Raw genomic sequence first — 6,041 nt, 5'->3', positions numbered from 1 at the left:
GCAAAGATTTGTGTAGAGGCAATATGTGTCAGAGACAAAATTTGAACTTAGATGATCTTAATGTCCAGCTCAACCCTCCATCTTTGGCACCATACTTAATTTTAGTAATAATTCACAGAATTTTCAATCATGACTTCTGTGTCAGTAGGAAATTAAAATTCCTCATGGATGAATTTTTCATTGGAAAAGCCATGGGTCAGTCATTAAATGAGAGTGAGTGATAACAGATGCCGAGTGTTGGACTGTTATCTTCAAAATTTACCTTAATAATAAGACCTTCCTATATCATCATCGTCATCCTTATTATGCATTAATAATGATAACAATCATTTTCCAAGAGTTTAGATCTGGATTTCTACCTGTTTGGAAATTTTGAGTGAGGAAACTTCTTCCACCCATGCAGGTTGGCTATTTATCTGTAACTTAACGTCTTAGAGAGCTGCCTGGGACACAGAGAAGAAAAAAGGCTTTCCCGTGCTTCTGTAGTTGGTATGTGTCAAAGGCAGAACTTGAAACCAGGTATCCCTGATTCTATGGATAGCTTCTTAATCTCTAACTCATAATATCTGGTTCTTAATAGTAATCCAAATAATTGTCAAGGATGATTTATATTCGAGAAATGGATTAAAAGAGATCATTGATACTTAGAAAAAGAGGAGAACCAGTCATTTAGTGAGAGTGAGGGATACCAGAAAGACAATATAGGTGTTGCTATATAACAAAAAAAATTGGTGGTTTGTAGAAATATTTCTTTTCTCAAGAATCATGTAAATTACATGCAAATACCGTTGGATGACATAATTCAATAATAGCACAGATCTTTCAAAGTAATTCACATTTATATGGAATTGTGTGATTTTCAAAACAACAATCCTGAGAGTCAGGTAATACATATATCTTTATTCATATCCAAAAAATGAGGGAACTGAAGATCAGAAGAGGAAAGTAACTTGATTACAGCCAAGCAGACAATGTGTCAGATTAAGGCCCTTTATTGAAACTCCTCACTCCAAATCCAGTTTCCTTATCTTTAAAAAGAGGATAATAATACTTGTAATAGCTACCTTACAGAATCATTGTGAAGCTTAAATTAGATCAATCAATCAATCTCTCTCCCCTTCCAACAGAAATAAAAAAACCTCTTCTTTTTCTCTCTCTCTTCTCCCCAAGAAAAGAACTTCAAAGTCCAAGCCCAGAAGAAGGCAGAACTTTAGTGTTCAAGGTGAGGGAAAGGGAACAAACAGAATAAAGGAAATAACCATAACTTGATCTGACCTTTGAGGTCTAGGCAAGAGAAATATCCCCGGGGTAAAGGACTGGCCTCAGTTTGGTCTGTGGTCTCCCAAACTGGGGAGATGTAGAACTCAGCTACTAAACCCTTAGTACCAAAACTTAACAACCTCCCTCTTTCCCTGCCCCCAAATTGCATGAGATCAGGCACGATCAAAAGGAAGATGTCTCAAAACATAATCAAAACCTCAAAGAAAAGATCAGTTTGCCTACAAGAACAATTAGAATTCCTCAATAAAATTATACATATTTTAAAACAATTGAATGGAGGAAAGGCTTAGAAAAGGAATCAATAGCTTAACAGAAGGGACTAAAAAAGTCTTACCCTTATAACAGACTTCCCCAGAATTAGAATGGACCAAGTAGAAGTTAATGACTCCAGGAGACAAGAATTGTTAAAACAAATTCAAGGAATTGAGAAAATAGATGGAAATGTAAAGTTGTTCAACTGAGATGGAAAACAAACTTTAAAAAGTAACCTCAATATATTTCAAGAAATCATTAAAGAGAATTAATAAGAAATATTAGAACAAAAAAGTAATACAAAATAGAGAGAATCCACTGATCAGCTCCCAAAAAAATCTCAAAATGAGAACTCCAAGGAAAGTCACTGCCAAAATGCAGAGCTTTCAGATCAAAGAAAATATCTAGTAAGAAACAAGGAAGAGAAAATTTATATTTCAAGGAATCATAGTCACAATCAAACAAGATTTAGTGTCTACCACTCTAAAGAACAGAGTTCATGGAATAAGACATTCCAAAAGGCAAATGATTTTACAACTAAAAATAATTTTTTTTGGAAAAACTGGGCATACTCTTAGAAGGGGAAAATGAACCTTCAATGAAATAAAGAATTTTCAAATATTTTTGATGAAAAAACAAGAACTGAAAAGGAACTTGAAATACAAATATAGGAGTTTAAGAAAAAAATTCAAAAGTAAAAAAGTATAAGAGAGTTTATAAGGATCAACTATTTACATTTCACAGGTGGTGGTGGTGGTGATAAAAGGGTCCTGGCAGAATCTTAATATAATAAAGGTCAGAGATTCAAATGAGATGGAAGTTCTAAAAGTGTTTTTGTTGTATTTTGATGATGGCAAAAGAGGAAAGAAAAGGGAATAGGGAGTATTCACTGGAGGAAAATGGGAGAATTTATTATCTTATATACAAGGAGAAGTGTATACAAATATGGAAGGAGTAAAGGGATTGGATGTCAACTGAATTCCATTTTCATCTAAATTGACCAAAAGAAGACAGAACACACAATGACAACACAAATATTCAATATACAGTACAAATGCACACATACAAGAACAAAGAATTTGGTATAAGAAAACATTAAACTCAATAGGAATACATAAAGAAACCAAAAAAGTAAAAAGAAAGCTTTAAAGAGAGAAAAGATTCGGGGGGGTTAGACATAAGTAAAATAATCATTGTGCTTAAAGAGGGGTTGATGAAGAGGAGGAAGGAAGGAAGGAAAGAAAGAAAAAGAAAAAAGAGAGAAGGAAGGAAGGAAAGAAGGGAGGGAAGGAGGAGGGATAAAGGGGAAGGATGCAGGGAGGAAGGAAGAAGGGAAAGAATAAAGGGAGGGAGGAGGAAAGAGGAAAGAAAGGAAGGGAGGAAGAGTAGAAGGAAGGGAGTGAGGGAATAAGGAAGAAGGGAAGGAAAGGAAGGAAAAAGAAGGAAGGGAGGAAACAGGGAATGGAGAAAGAAAAGAAGGACAGAGGGAAGGGAGGGAAGAAGAAAGGAAAAAGGAAGAAAAGGGAGAAATTAAGGAAAGGGGAAGGAAAGAGGAAAGGAGGGAATAAAGGAAGGAGAGGAGGAAGGAAGGAAGAAGAACATATAATAAACTGAGAGTGAGGAATAAACAATAAAATGTGGAAGAGAATAGAATGGAGGAAAACACACAATTAACTATTGTAACTATGAATGTGAGTCAGATGAATGCACGAATAAAATATATGAGGATAGCAGGATGGATCAGAAATAAAAATCCAACAATATATTGTTTACAAAAATGCACTTGAAACATAACAACTCACAGAGAGTTAAAACAAGGGATTGAAACAAAATCTGTTATGCCTCTGTTGAACCCTCCCCCTCCCCCAATCAAACAAATAGAAGATAGCCATTATGATTTCAGATAAGGCAAAAGGAAAAAAAATAGCTTTGCTTGAAAGAGACAATCAGAGGTAAGAATTTTGTTGGAAGGTAATGTAGACAATGAATTAATTACAATATTTGACATATATTCAAAATACAGCACAGCATCTAAATACTTAAATGAATAGCTAAATGAATTACAAGGATGAATGGGTAGTGAAACTATAACATGGTAAAAATATAAATATAGTATATAGTAAATATACTTTGAAAGAACCTCAAAGTACCACTTTCAGATCTAGGTCAATCTTACAAAAAAAAATAAACAAAAAAGTTAAGAACCTAAATTGAGTTCAGAAAAATTAGACATGCTAGATCTCTGGTGATTATTGAATGGGGATAGAAAAGAATGTATAAATTATATGTATGCTTATATGTATATAGGTATGCACATGTATTTCTCAGCTGTGCGTGAAAATTAAAAATAAATTGGTCAAGTATTAGGACATAAAAGGCCACAAACTAATGCAGAAAAATAGACATTAAGTATACCCAGTATTGAGTATAATGCATAAAATTATATTAAATAAGTATTAAAATTTAAAAAACTGGAAACTAAATAATTAGTGGGTCAAAGAATGTCATGGAAATTACAGATAATTTCACTAAATATTTTCATGATAACGAGACACCATTTCAAGCTTTTGACATGCAGCAAAAATAGTTAAGAGAAAATATAAATTTCTAAACTCTTTCATTAACAAAAAAGAGGAAGAAGAGGTCAATGAATTTGGTCATGTACCTAAAAACATCCTAAAAATCAACAAATTTAAAAATCTCAGTTAAAAACAAAATAAAAATCCTGAAAATCAAGGAAGAGATCAACAAGATTGAAAGCAAAAATTTCATTGAATTAATAAATACAACTAGGAGCTGGCCTCCTAAATTGGCTGTTTCTAGTAATAGTGGAACATGGCACTGGAAATCCTAGGTCTCTACTAGAGTGAATGACTGAGGAGGGGGCAGAGAGGTCTATTGTGAGTGAGGAGAAGCAGAAACAATGAATTAAAGGAGGAAGGTAGCTTTATGACTTTGGGCAAGTCACTCTACTTCTAGGTACCCTAACTTTCTCACAACTATTAAGTGAAGGACTGGAATATGAAATACACAAGATCTCTTCTATATTCCAAGATCCCTCCCAGTTTTGATCATCTGTATTTGAGGGTCCTTCTGAGTTCCAATCAATCTTTTATGTTCTAAGGTCCCTTTCAGACAATCTGTGTTTCAAAGTCCCTTCAAGCAATGACATCCAATGCTTTATAATCTCTCCCAAATCTTACATTTTCTGAGTAAATATTCCTTCTAGCTCTAATAGTCTACATTTCATGTTCTAAAGCTTCTAAAGTTTTGAGAGGCTTAGTGGGATAACAGACATTGAGATGACTTCTAAGACAGAAACCTGGGCTCAGTCTATCCATGGCACACATACTGGTTGTGTGACCCTGAGCAAGTCATTTAACTTCTCATTGCTCTAAACAACACTCTGAGTATAAATTGCAAAGCAGGTGACAATCTGTATTGAAGGAGAAATTTTCTTCATTGAACTACCCTAATGAAATTGCAGGTCTAGTTAGAAAAAAAATTGTAAAGGCTCTTTCTGCTTCTGCCAGTCTGTTCTATGGTTTCTCCCAGTTCTTACATTGGAGAATTCTGTTTTCGGGAGATGAAACTCCACCCTTGATTCAATGGCGTTAGGATGTATAAGCCTTCCATGTCACTTTGGCAGCCACTCCTTTAGGGAGCAATTAGCTGTAAAAGTTCTTTCTCTCTAATTACCCCCTCTCCCTCCACCATGGACCCTAAGGAAGCACTTAAGAGAATCCCCAGTTTGGCACATCTCTCTCTCTCTCAGTGACCTGGCCAGCAGCCTTCCTGGCCACAAGCCCAGAGCTTAGATTCACAACAGTCACCAATGCAAACAAACTTCCTAAAGGGAAGATAACATGGAGTGATGGTCTACTAACTTGAAGAGCACTTTGGCTCTCTGAGCTCTGGAAGTGGATCAGAGGGACAGCACCTTGATAAGGTAGTAGAAGCTTCTAGACCTCAGAAGTCCCACAGACAGAGAAGGGTTCTCAGTGACATCTGGGTGTGTCATGTTGGTAGGTCCAGCATTGAAAAAAAAACTGGGAAATCCATTATTTGGCACTTTTTGTGCCCTTTGGTGCAGTCTTTTTCTCATCCCTCCAGAATGCCCACATATTCTCTCCTGCTCAGATCTTTCCAATCTTAACTGTAAAGTGCTACCTTTGCCAGGGAATGTTTCTAGTACAATTTAGGACACATTTATTGAGAGGGTCCTATGTTCTGCATGGTACAGTGAAAGGAGTGCTGACCTTAGAGTTCAGATTCTGGCTCAGCCATTCACTATCTGTATGACTTTGGTCAGATCACATAACATTTCAGGCTTCAGTTTCCTCATCAGTAAAATGGGGAGATTGGATTAGGTGACCTCTAAGATCCCTTTCAGTCTAGGTCTTTGGTCCTATGACACCTGAACCAGAGTTTTTGTTCCATTTGGCTGTTTGCATTTTGATAATAGTCCAGAGTTTCAAGTCAAAGGAATAAATGTCTAACTTTGAATT

Source organism: Petaurus breviceps, unplaced genomic scaffold (genome assembly GCF_028583685.1).
Source record: "Petaurus breviceps papuanus isolate PSGF00001 unplaced genomic scaffold, PetGlider_PUasm1.0 90330, whole genome shotgun sequence".
Lineage (NCBI taxonomy): Eukaryota > Metazoa > Chordata > Mammalia > Diprotodontia > Petauridae > Petaurus > Petaurus breviceps.
The sequence above is the reverse complement of the archived record's forward strand: the minus strand, read 5'-3'. Positions refer to the sequence as shown.